Below are 14,373 nucleotides of genomic sequence, written 5' to 3' on the forward strand. Positions count from 1 at the left end.
GCCATATGGCATAACGGCCATTTGGCATAATTGGTCGCCGTTAAGTCAGAGGGGACCAAGTACAAAACTTGGGAAAATTGGATTATTCTCACATTTGCTGCGAAATTACCTTACCTCCGTTACACTTTGATCAAATTTGAAGAATACTGAAAACTGCGAGAGATATGTAATAAATTTACTTTGGATGATCAACAAAAATCGATAAAAGTGTGCAGTCAGAATGGACCAAGTGCTTATTACCATAACAGCGAAAATGATCAGCGCGCTGAGAAATGCGAGGAAATGAAAAACATTTCAGGAGATTTGTCAGATTTTTCGACATCGAATCATTCTTCTACTTATCCATCAATAGAAATTTATGAATATTACTTAATTCGATGCATTTGATTTTGATTTTTGAGCATTTACCATATTTGGATGGGTGGTCAGAAATTGCAACAACTTCTGTGCAGACACAGTGGACCAAGTGTTAAAAAGCAATAAAATGATTGATTACTGTATTTTTTGAGTCAATTTCAGAGTCCAATAGAAGTTTACGGTAGATCTATGGTGTATGTATGGCATGTCCTAGGTCCCGCTTATTGGACCAGCATATTTTGGTCGGTACTCAAGATTTTCACTTGGTCCACTCTGACTGAACCCATATTTGAATTTTTCTGGTCTTCAATGCCCTGACCCTGCGAAACCTTAATGTCACCGATTTTGGTATTTACTATATGGAGTATTTAAGAATTTACGATACTGGTGTCGAAGGGTCTTGATAATTAGTTTATCTTATAGATATGCACCCAATTTGACCATGCAAGCATTAAATGATTGTTATTTTCCAAGAAATTGTTCAGTCAGAGTGAACCAACTCACTAAACGGTGGTCTTTAGTTCAGTCAGAGTGGACCAAGTACACATAGTCCATCAAAAAATCGTTCTATTATAGGTTTGGATTATGATTTTTCATGATTATCACATCACATTATATTGTTTGAAAGTAACATAAAGACGTGTAGAAATATTGAACCAAAATTTAAACGTGTTCAAAAATAACAGAGCGTTAGACTTTAAACCCATTTTTCTCAAAATATCAAAAATGTCACTTGGTCCACTCTGACTTAACGCCGACCAATTTAGAAACCAAAAAATATATATTTTTTATTTTGCTTTCTTTCAAGAGTATATTAAGGCGATATCAAATAGTTATGGACAGCCTTGTTCTGAAGCCAGGGGTTTTGAAAATCCGAAAAGAATGATCACATGGTGTGTAGACAATCCCTTGATAAAAACATCAGCAAAGCCAAAAAATATCGCTGGAGACTTGCTTTCGCAGTCGTTTAGTATAGAAAAACCGTTTTATAACAAATTCCTAGCATGCCTCATATTCTGAAAACTCGAACTTAAACAGTTTTTTTTTTCAATAATGTTCAGAATTTGAAACAAGGTAAAACATTCCAATACAGCATCACACGCAAGCTTTCCAAGTTTTAGTGTGGTGAAACACAAACTCCGAACCAGATCTTTGCGCACAATTTGACTACAAGAACGAATAGGTTTTAATTCCTTTAGCTTCCGATTGCCGTATGCACCGTTCAACCGTATTCCTAATTGGAATCTTTAAGACTAACGTATTCGTTATAGATGTATAACAAGGAATTGAAGTTGCAAAAGTAAGTCTCGCACTGCCTCCTGGAAAACTTCGCAGCCAAAATGTTTCACTTTTTTTAGGAATTTAAATGTGTCTTTAACTGTGTAATATTGGTACACAATGATCAATTCTACTAATCTAAATTGATCCTTGTGTACCAATATATTACCTTCTTGCTTACATGAGTTATTCTTTCGAGTTTGCAGTTTAGAGAAACATACATTTTATAGCAAGGCACTTCGATGTAAATGAACATCAGTCAGGATGTATCTAAGATTTACTATGCTGCACACTTAAAAGAACAGCTAATGTGCGAAAGAAGGCGAAACCTATAAGGCAAAGCACCCCTCTTGAAATTTGTCTTCTTTCAAAAGTTGGCTGTTCTTCAAACTAACCATGCTTATTAATTTATGTGCTACCAAAGGTTACGAAAAAGCAATTCAAATATGAAGTGAATTTTGAACCTTATGCGCTATGCTTGCATGTTAAAGAGTTCAAAAAAAAAATTGTCTGTAAGAGGCATTCGTCACTCTCCTAAAAAAATAACACGCAATAGAAACCCAACCAGATGTGAATGCAGTATTTACCGCTGTTTTGCTGCGGTTTAATTGCAGACTACTAAGCCAGGTTTCATATAACTGCGTTTGCACTAAAGCCACGGTCAGAAATAGATCTCATGCTTTATCTGGAGCCAAATTTTAAGCTCCTCACGAGATACGATACGAATGAGTACTCACAGCTACAAGCGTGGCAGTCGATAATTTTTCTGAATATTAAAAAAAATATGTTATGGTCAAACTATGATTATTTAACCTTCAAAGAGGCATAAGCCACGTAGACAGAGATAATACCAATTTAAGTATACGCTTCAAATAAATGTTCATGGATGAAAATATACAAGAGGATAGAGAGTTGAAGATGACATATAATTGGTTCGAGCAGGTCATGAACAAGTCCAGAGTGAAGAAAAACATTTTGTGAACATGTATTCTTCAAGTTATGCCAAATGGCCGTTATGCCAAATGGCCATTATGCCAAATGGCATTATGCCAAATGGGGTAGAGCCATCCCTATGGGGTTGTACGAACTGGTTACGTAGGACCACGTAACAATAGCAAATATATTGCATCCCAACGGCACAGCAACAGCGTCCTCGGAAACATCCTCAAATTTCAGTATTGTCAATAATTCGTAATAAATCAATTATTGTTTGCTGCTATGAGATGAATTAAGAAATTATAGCAAGTATGTTGTAAACACATTAGGAAATATTACACAATTAACTCTTTGACACATTTGTTGGCTCTGGAAAGGGCCGATTGAATTGTTGAATTTGCGTAACACGGACACATTTTGACGGCGCAATGGTTGCGTCCTCCTCGCCCGATGAGATTTGCGGTGCTAATGACGATGTGCGCTTCAACAAGCGGCTTTGGTCGATTTTCTTCAGCCATCTCGTACAAACAGCTTGCCTCTGGTAGCGAGGAGCTGAGCAGGTTTGGAGGAGCTCTTACCAGCTCGAAAGCGAAAACAGAATGAAACCGAATTCAACGAAGAAGGGATGCTTTATACCCTTAGAATAGCAGGTGGTGCTCCTCCTTTCAAATTCTTCGTTTTCTTATCTGGGAAATAGGCTATATGAAACTGATGTCTGGGTAAGGGATGTACAAGATGAACATTGTGCTGTTATTGCATCCCGACGGCACTGCAGCAGCGTCCTCGGAAATATCCTCAAATTGCCGTATTGTCAATTATTCGTAATAAATCAATTATTGTATGATGCTGTATGATGAATTAAGAGATTATAGCAAGTATGTGGTAAACACATTAGGGAATATTACACAAACAACTCTTTAATTTCTTTTCAAAAGCACTCTAAACATGTCGAAATTTTGTTACATGTGATCATTTTCGTAATCGAAGTGTTCTCATAAAATATGGCAAATCAAAGACACTGTCGGAAATTCCACTCTAGTTTACAATCGTTGTGAAATGTTGAGCACTCACCCTGACGGCACTGCAGCAGCGTCCACGAATAGTCAATTATTCATAACAAATTAAATTTTGTATGAAGCTGCGAGATTGATTGAGAAATATAAGATCTAATAAGGTCGGAAATATTATTCCTCCAACTCTTTTCCACAAATTTGATGGCCCTGACAAGGTCCGATGGTAGATAAATAGCACTGTGGGAAGTTATCACTTGATAACAATGGTCAAACGGGAAATCCTCAACGCAAACAGCAACAGCAACGGGTGGTGGATCCCCGGGCACAAGTCGAAATCAGGAAACGATGCTCATTCTTGGAATCTCGAGCGATTCCGACGCGCGACTAGCAGCAACTCCTCGGATCAGCAACTCTGGGGGCTTCTGGTAATTGGCTCCTAGCGGACTTGCTTCTTGACCGCCGATGCTGAATTTATCACGGGTCGAAATCTGGGAGCGCCGATAAATTTGCGGCGGCGACGATTTGCAGTAGTTTGCCGCTCGGAGAAGCGCCCATCGTCATCGCCGCCGCAAATCAATCTTGCGTCTTCCTCTTCCGACGACACAAATTGGACTGTGACGCGGGTGCAAAAGCAAAGCGAGAATGACTCGCCCGACCGTGCTCACAGTCCGACCGCGAAAAGAAGACTGAGGGAAGAAGCAGGGACCCGTTTGCTTTTATAGTGGGAAGCGACACCGTCGAAAAGTGCTCGAACGTGATTGGTTGGAAAAGAAAGGGGTCAACAAATATCAAATTTTCAATAGTTTAACAACAAAATTCACTTATCGGATATATTACTAACGTTGCGTAGATACATTTCTGATCGAATGATACTAAAATCGTAATAATTGCTTCATAAACAACTGAGTTATTAACGTTCAAAATCTCCCCTAATTTCGTTACATGTCTCATTTTCCGTACTTTTAAAGTGCACCCCAATATAGAAAACAAAGACGTAGTCCTACAGTGGCCCAATTTCATATTCGTACGGGACACTGGCGTCACATCAAGTGAGTAAAAAACTATGAAATGATATATTGAGTTTTAAATGCTTTATCTATATTGATGGCTATAAACGTCATCTATTATTTGACAGCCATAAAATGTTTTCATTTACATTCATCTTTGGATTAATGGAAAAGTTTTGAATTTGTGTCTGAAATTCACCCAATCCCATATTCGTACACCTATCAAAACTCAAACATACAACATTCCAAACTGAATTTTAATGCTCTATTTGATTGTTCAAGTACTATATTACGTTGTTTGGACGTAGTAGAGTACATTTGGACAATTTATAAGCGGACATATATGAAACTTAGGTAAATAAAAAAAATACAATTTTTCATTGATTTTTGCTATAAAATTCAATAATTCTAACAATAGCGTTAATTTTTGTTGTAGAATTCAATCTAAAAAATATATTCATGGGCACTAAAAGAGTTTTGGTTAAAATTAATTAAAAAAATTATCCTCCTTGAATATAGAAAATGATTATGTCATAATTTCAAAACTCTTCTGAAATGTTATTTTCAAACAATGTAAACCGAATTTTTGTTCTAAACAACAGTAAAAGGTTAGTTTCAAACTTGTCAGCAGAAAGAATTTTAACTAAGAACTTCGTTTTACAACAAAGTACCCTACACTATGCTGTACATACCTTCACATGATTGATGTTATCCCACTATTCAATTATTTTTTAATTCTTATTCTGATTATACTCAAAATATGACCCTATTCTGCGGTTTATTTATTTTAGCTTAGCTTAGCTTAGCTTAGCTAGCTTAGCTTAGCTTAGCTTAGACTGACTACACATATCAATGGTTGCTATTCCGTGATTGACCGAAGTCAGTGAAAATGCACAAAGAATCAACTAGAAGTTCGGCTGGGATTGGCCATAATCTTCTTCAGTGTGCATAATTCAGTGCCTCTATTTATACAGGGTCAATAACGGCGCCGGCCACGTCCTTGCAGTCAGGTGGGATTGGGGGAAGGAATGTTAGTGTGTAACCTTTGCTTTTTGGAGACCGTGTTTGCCTCTGCATCTCCACAAAGGCTACTGGGAGGGATGTTTGTTAATGGGGAGGATCGTTGGGTCATAGGATTCACTTTGATAAGCGATTAGACCATGATAAACAATGATTTGTGAGATATATACATACTTATACGTAAATATAATATTTTCATTTGATATGAACAATTTCTATGTAGAGGAAAATAATGCCGACACTTGAGGTGACGAACCATTCAAAGTTTGTTGAACAAATACCTAAATGTAACATTCCTACAGCTGTCAGGACGAAAGCATGTGTTATTATATTTTACTCATTTGAAAAGAAACAAAAAACTCGATTGGTTGGGACATCATAGAACACTCTTATTATTATGCCGACACTTACAGTGGCGAACCATCCAAAGTTTGTTGAATAAAGTGAACCTTTCGCAAGTCTACACTTGTAGTGTCGAACCATTCAAAGTTTTTTTTAATTACAAAAATAAAGGTATATAAAAGGTGTTCTGAAAAAAAAAAAATGTTAAACATAAATAAATCATGAATCAGAGTTTGTGTCGACACTCACAGTGACGAACCATCCATAGTTTGTTGATAAATCATATATTTTATAGATTAGAAATAGTAGCATGAAACGAGCTCACCAATTGATCCGTTATCCTTGACTGAGCAGCCACAATCCACTTTCGGCTTCACTCGTTTGCTCGGTTATAAAAAAGCACTCAGGAAAAAAAAATAAGCGCGCGACCCAAAAAGAATAAAAAAAACTGTTCGGGCTTTCTTGACGCACTGCCCAGGAGCAAGCGTCAAGGTCGAAGGATCAAACAGAACTAACCGATCGCGGCACTTTTTCAGTTACTCCAACCGAACTCACCGATCACGCCACTTTTTCACTTACGAGACCGACGCGCGACATGTTTGATCCTGCCCTCGTCGCTTGCCCCGGGAAAAGCAAGTGTCAAGGTCGAAAGATCAAACAGAACTAACCGATCGCGGCACTTTTTCACTTACGAGACCGACGCGCGACATGTTTGATCCTGCCCTCGTCGCTCGCCCCGGCAAAAGCAAGTGTCAAGGTCGAAAGATCAAACAGAACTAACCGATCGCGGCACTTTTTCACTTTCTTCAACCGAACTCACCGATCACGCCACTTTTTCACTTACGAGACCGACGCGCGACATGTTTGATCCTGCCCTCGTCGCTCGCCCCGGCAAAAGCAAGTGTCAAGGTCGAAAGATCAAACAGAACTAACCGATCGCAGCACTTTTTCACTTTCTTCAACCGAACTCCCGATCACGCCACTTTTTCACTTACGAGACCGACGCGCGACATGTTTGATCCTGCCCTCGTCGCTCGCCCCGGCAAAAGCAAGTGTCAAGGTCGAAAGATCAAACAGAACTAACCGATCGCGGCACTTTTTCACTTACGAGACCGACGCGCGACATGTTTGATCCTGCCCTCGTCGCTCGCCCCGGCAAAAGCAAGTGTCAAGGTCGAAAGATCAAACAGAACTAACCGATCGCGGCACTTTTTCACTTACGAGACCGACGCGCGACATGTTTGATCCTGCCCTCGTCGCTCGCCCCGGCAAAAGCAAGTGTCAAGGTCGAAAGATCAAACAGAACTAACCGATCGCAGCACTTTTTCACTTTCTTCAACCGAACTCACCGATCACGCCACTTTTTCACTTACGAGACCGACGCGCGACATGTTTGATCTTGCCCTCGTCGCTTGCCCCGGCAAAAGCAAGTGTCAAGGTCGAAAGATCAAACAGAACTAACCGATCGCGGCACTTTTTCACTTTCTTCAACCGAACTCACCGATCACGCCACTTTTTCACTTACGAGACCGACGCGCGACATGTTTGATCCTGCCCTCGTCGCTTGCCCCGGGAAAAGCAAGTGTCAAGGTCGAAAGATCAAACAGAACTAACCGATCGCGGCACTTTTTCACTTTCTTCACCCGAACTCACCGATCACGCCACTTTTTCACTTACGAGACCGACGCGCGACATGTTTGATCCTGCCCTCGTCGCTTGCCCCGGGAAAAGCAAGTGTCAAGGTCGAAAGATCAAACAGAACTCCCTATTCTGCGGTTTATTTATTTTATAATAAAAATACAAAATATTCCGAGTAGGCGAAGAGCATTGATATACTTTTTACTAGAATATAACGTGTTGTTTTCATCATTTCAAATAACGCATGTGTTGCGGTTACGGCAATAATATTTATTCTATCAATCTCTATGATAATGTTTGGTAGTAAAATATGAAATAAAAATAATAATTGCGCAATTTTTAGAAAGGAACATTAACTATGGATTATGTACATCTATTTAAGAGCCAAACTGAAAGTAATTGACTAAAATGTTTGGTTTCAGATTTTTTCTAAATGTTATATTAACTAAGATTGTGAAGTATGAGATACCGATAACCACTCGTAAGTACTCTAAAACTGATTATAAAATTTAGAAACTCGTTCAGTATTCGTAATAATAAATGTTAATGAAGTGAACCTGGAAAAATTACGTTATTTTTCGACTTACTAGATTATTTTTAGCAAAAAACATTGGAAAAGAGGTATTTTTCTTAAATTTTCTTAAGTTTAAAATATGTCCGCTTATATTTATTCCAAATGTACTCTAATACATCTCAACAACGTAATGAAGATATTGAGCAATCATCTAGCACATAAAAAATTAGTTTTGGATGTTGTATGTTTGATTTTTGTAAGCTGTACGAATATGGGATTGGCTTAATTTTAGACACAAATTCAATACTTTTCCATTATTCTAAAGATTTGAATGAATAAATATGATTATGATTGCCGAGTAATAGATGACACCTACGACCTTCGTAATTGATAAAGTATATCGAAGTCCGTAAATCATTTATTAGTTTTAAACCTACTCGATATGGAAACAGTGCCCCGTACGAAAATGAGGTTGAGTCACTGTACGTAAAAAATCTGATAAATTGTATAATCCGAGTATCCGTGTGGTCTGTTTTATTTCTTTTCCCCCCATCTCTAGGCTATTATAGCTGAGAAAACGTTATGTCAAAAGTCAATAAACGGTTTCCCTGCGTATAATTTAAAAAATCATATGAAAAAAAAACTGATTAAATGTGTGTTTGGGTGAAATAAGCATGATAGCTATCCTTGCGGTTCTTGCGTTTCCAACGAATCTTATTGAGTCCACCTGCATTCAATCTTCGATTAGATCTAGTTTCTTGGAAAAATGTTAACATCCATAGAACGTCACACCGCACAAAATTACAAGCGACAGAAAAAAGGTGTGTTGGACATGACCTCGGAAAATCCGGAACATCTCCGGTGTCCGGTGGCCAATATGCATGGCCAGGCAAACTCCTGAAACTAGACCAAATTTGCCGTCAAATGCTTCCAGATGCATCTAATTTCATCAATTTTTCAAAAAGTTATGAGCATTTGAATTAGGGCAAAATTTTACCTATCTCAATCATTTCGCCTATCCCCTGTATACTCCATAATGCTTGGGAGTTCAAGAAAACAGAGCTTAGATCATCGCAAAGGATGTAGCAACCTTTGAGATGTTTGTTTGATTTGGAATAATGTCAGAATTTACAAAACATGCATAGATGGAATTACGTAAACAGAATTTACTTAAATTAAAGTTATCTCGATGTAGGTTTCAGTGTACATCGTTACTGTTATTTTATCGCATCAACTGCAATACTCAAAAAAAATGAAACATCTTCGGGATCCTCTAAAGTTAATTTTCTATATCTCCATAGAATGCGACTAAGCTTAAGTTGACAATTTGAACAATATTACCCTAAGTTAGCATTGTCTTAAAACAAGCATCAAACAATTGGAGAAATCCTTATTCCGCTCGATCTAAAAAAGCACCGATCCAAGGTCAGTAGTCGTCTTTTTTAATCAAACGGAAGTTTCGTTCTCTTCTTTCGCATTCCAGCTTCACATTCCATCCGCCCGGGGTGAAAATTGGATCCGACTCTGAGTCAAGGATTTGCAACAATTGGATCCAATAAATTTAAAGAGGATATGCTAGATTAGGTTCGGTGGATAATTTTCCCAGTGGAAATTCTCACAGTACCTCAATCGAGGGCTTAATGTGACGAGACCCGACGCATAATTCAATATCGCTGTTCGGTTGGGCCGTTTGGACTTGACCACCATCGGTGCACTTGTCCAACTATCATCCAGTTTAATACGATCCACTAATTATGCATAAATTTGCTTGAGCATGCCTGTGGACCAAGCCTGGATGTTGCTGCTGCTGCTGATGGATAATACCAGTGATAATCCAACGGAAATTGATTTTCAATTCGGCTAAACACCGGCGTTAATTGTGCAAATTGCGTCAAATTAGTTTAGGATGTATGCGTTGTTCGAATTATGTCATGGGAAGGAGACACAGACTAGTGCTGAAATATGTTAATGGAACGGAAAATGGATGCAAAACTTAGGCAAAGAAGGCTCTCAGTTATTAACTGTGGAAGAGCTCATAAGAACACTGAACTGAGAAGCAAGATCTGTCCAAGTAGAGATGTAAAGCAAAGAAAAAGAAGACTTATGAAGAAAATATACATCATTAAATTCAAATGAGTTTTTTTTACTTTTTGTATTATTTATAAAGCTCTTGACATTATTGCATTCTCATTTATTGTATTTTTTCATTGCCATCTATTTTCAGATCTCCATCAAAACTGAGATCTCATCTTGAAGAGATCACTGTTCTCCCAAGTCCAACAATCTGTAACATAATACCCATCGCGGAATCTCACCAGCATTGAGAAACATAATCACAGTTCTGCGTAATGGATTAATAGTTTCTCTTCCAACCACCAAGAACAACTTTTCTGCACCTGGAACGTGTTTTAACTCATTAGGTACAGCTTGATTGAAAATACGCAAAACGTGACTGTAATCCTTGCACAGAAGGTTCCCTAACCACGCGTCTGGCGCCTGCATCACTCTGATTCGTGTCGGCTGAACCGAAATCAAAAAGCTAGCCCTGCTGACTCACAGAAGCATCAAAGCAACAGGCTAATTAGTTCAACAGTGCGGTTGGGTGGGGTTCTTCACGCTCTGGGTAGCCATTAGCAACCTAACCCACTTTTTCCCGTGGCTAGTAGCCTGTTGGGACCGGCGGGTTTCACACGTTTTAACCCGTGCATAACTCGAACGTGTGCCCTTTTTAAGGGGTGCGAAACAGGTGAATGGTGTGTAAGTGATACCAACGGAAATACAGTGGTTGACATTTGTTTAGTCGAGTTGCATTTTTTCTTCAAAATACCACGTTTACACATACACTTAAAAAAAAAAAACTTGAGCCAAACCCCACCAAATGTAATTTTTGATCAACACATTCGCTTTGCCGAGTTACACTTAAGAGTTCTATTCCGTTAGTGATCGCTACCATGGGGATTCTGGATTACCCTCCATGAACAATCCAGCAAGCTGGACTATACTGATAGGTCTAAACGGCTATCCTTAGGACTTCCATCTTGAGCTGGAGTTGCCACTCGTGTAACTTCTCCAGTGTTGAGAATTGTTATATTGAAGTCGTCGAAGAGGTCATATATCAACGTTGATCGGTGGTCGTTATACAGTTCCCCCAAGCCTGTACCGTGGGAGTTGAAATCCCCGTGGCTCGGTCATAACTGAGTAGATGTGAGAGATATCTCTGCGAGATATCGCCGATCTCGGAAGAAGATATATGGAGGCGACACTGAGGATCTAGCCTCAGACATTCTAGAAGCCAGCTGCTTCAAAAGAGGAGTCACACATGACAATGTTCTTCACTGCCAAATGCCAAAAGCGTAAACATTGAAACGCCCTGAGGTTGCCCTAGGTACTCCGAATGCGCACTTTCTTTTAGCTGAGTAGTCTGACATTTTGGAATATTTAAAATTTTCGATTTTCCCGGTAGCGGCGAAAAGTCTCTTCCATCTTGGAGTTTGAATCTAGGAGGTGAACGGTTAGTGGGTGGTCACTGCTAGGCAGATTTAGAGGTTTTTTTTTGTGGGTCTCTGCAGCCTCACACGCTTCCTCGTTGTACCCTTGAAAACAAAGGAAAGCCCTTCACTAATATCAGGGTCGGAGCCCTGATCATCAAGAGGCATAGAAAAGTAGATGTTTTGTGATTCTGCGGACGGCGCAACCTTTTTCAACAACTCGACAAAAAAAAGCAGAGAACGCTGCTCTTAAGATCGTCGCTGATGTTGCTGCCCGCGTACGTACATCGGGCAGTTTTCGAGGGCAGACTTCCGTTGCAATAAAATAATTTTGGCGGTGTATTACATGCACCATCCACATGTTTTTCCCTACAATAAGCACAGCAAGGTTTATTGCAGAAATACTGGGTAGTTTGGCCCAGCTCCTTGCAATTGAAGCAATTCATTCGGTAAGTACAACTGAACAGGTAAACGAAGTGTTACGACTATGATAAAATCCAGCAAACCGGTCCGGAAAGGTCACACAGAAGGAATCTTCTTCTCTCACACCAGGGAGAAATTGCAATTGCATTCCAGTGTGGGGACAGATAAGAGAGCAGGGTTTTTGAAGCGACCACAACCCTGCATCAATTCTTCGACGGTCATACGGTCGGTGACCACTCCCGCAATCTAGACCCGATGACTTGGCAGATAAACGAGACACTTCAGTGTAAAGATCTGGAACCTACTGTGTCAATGGCGACAACGAACGAGAATCGCTTAGTCAGAACCTTACTGATCTGATTAGTATTTGCCTTTGGGTTAAAAGAAAACAGCAAAAGGCCCGCTAGAGTCGGGCGGGTAGGCCTTGAGGTGGAAAGACGTCGGAGATGCTAGATTATTTTTTTTTTAATTTTTTTTTCCACAGGTCCGAAAATATGGTTTATTTGGTTTGCGTTTTTTTGTATATTGAAACAGGATTCGAGTTACAAACTTCTTTTTGCTTAATACTACTTAACTTAAGTACATCTACGATTGTTAACAGTTAGCATATGTTCAAATTTGATCCGAATTCCGAAGCAAAAAATTTTCTGTTGTTCCACCTTCCTTCCCTTATCTCCTTTTTGAAAGCAAATAGTGATGGTTCTGAAAATGTCAAATTGAATGAAATCACTTTCATGGTCAGCCACAAAACAGTTTTTTGTTGCTGCGATGATTTACATATCGAAAATGGAAGAAGATCCTCCAAATCAACTACACTTATTTTACAACGCGTTTGAACAATCGAACTGCACCATTCCCAAATGATCTTCGCTTCTGGACATTCTTTTAATCGATGAAAATTACTATCTGCGATTCCACACCTGCGACAATTCCCTTGGCTACTGCGAATGTTATAAGCCGAGAGTTTCTTGCCATTTGTAATGATGTCATTAACAAAACAAAAGACCATTGATCTTATGTCGGTTGAAATAAATATCATATTTATGTTTTCCCATATTTCTGCCCAATTGATATCAATGTTTTGCTCTACTTTAGGAGTGCAGTTTTTCAAACTTACAAAATAATTATACAAATGCCTTGTACTGTTATAATTAAATCGTTCTTTCAACATTTTCCCTTCCTGAATCCATTCCCTTGCGTTTTTTGTTAGTCTTTGTGTTTGTGCTTCTCTCATTTCTAGTAAATATTTTTCTTCTACTGATGTATCACCTCTATCTGGGTTATACAGGATGTTCCTCAAAAATAAAGTATAATTTTCGCCTCCGGATCAATTAAATTCAAACCTCCTTTCATGTAATCAAGATACCTCTGGTTTCTCTCGATTTTAAAGAAAAACCCATTCCATAAAAACTTTCCGCAAATAGATTTGAGCTGCGCTATGTGTTTGTTTAAGGGAGGGAAAATTTGTGCTAAGTACCAAACCTTTGATAGCATAAATATGTTTAAAATCCAACATTTCTGATACAAATTCAAATTTCTTATGTAATGTCTACTCAATGAGTGTTTTGTATTATTTATCACTCTATTATAATTAGTGTTTACCGTCAAATACCAACTTCTATAAAACGTTATTCCTAAAATTTTCAGGCTATCTACTTCTCGAATCTTTTGTGGTCCCATTCTTACTTGATTAAATCTCATATATTCAGATTTACTCAGATTTATTCTTATTTTAGCAAGTATTGCATATTCATCGAATATACTCAAAAGTTGATCAAACTCATCGTCATTTCTAATAATTATGTTAAAGTCATCAGCGAAAACAATTACTTTTAAAAATTTATCGTAAACTAGAAATCCTGTTATACTTTCTGAAACTCTTCTTATCAATGGTTCAATGTATAAAACAAAAAGAATCATATGTAGGGGACATCCTTGTCTGACAGAGCTGTTTATCTTGATCTCATTTGTAAGAAATCCATTGATCTGGACTCTGGAAACCGCAATACTGTACACATTTCTAATACATTGAACAATTGTTTGGGGGAAGCCGAACTTCTCCAAAACCTTCCACAAATATTCATGATCAATTCCATCAAAAGCCTTGTTCAAGTCAATACTGACAAGACAACCCTTGAATCGTTTGTTCTCACAAGATTTAGTCAGCATTCGACGAAGATCTTTCAAATTATTCATACAAGATTTGTTTTTCACGCAAGCAGACTGTCCCTCAGAGAGTAGTTTATCTAAAACATTTGAGATTCTTTCCTCAATGATTTTCATAAACAGCTTGTAGTCACAGTTCATTAGAGAAATTGGTCTGTAATCATCTAATGACCTACTGTTACTTCCCTTCT

General features: G+C 38.5%; 1 protein-coding gene across 4 annotated transcripts in view; it reads left to right on the top strand.

Moving 5' to 3' along the window:
• LOC5572262 (KH domain-containing, RNA-binding, signal transduction-associated protein 2) overlaps positions 1-14,373 on the top strand; it is a 485,459-nt gene that overhangs the window by 71,364 nt on the left and 399,722 nt on the right. For 2 of the 4 annotated variants that reach the window (XM_021850429.1, XM_021850432.1), the window contains exon 2: positions 10,330-10,862. The gene's annotated coding sequence lies outside the window, so the exon portion shown is untranslated. The remainder of the gene's footprint in view (positions 1-10,329; positions 10,863-14,373) is intronic. The other 2 variants (XM_021850430.1, XM_021850431.1) reach the window with 1 other exon arrangement.

This window comes from Aedes aegypti, chromosome 3 (assembly GCF_002204515.2).
Source record: "Aedes aegypti strain LVP_AGWG chromosome 3, AaegL5.0 Primary Assembly, whole genome shotgun sequence".
NCBI lineage: Eukaryota > Metazoa > Arthropoda > Insecta > Diptera > Culicidae > Aedes > Aedes aegypti.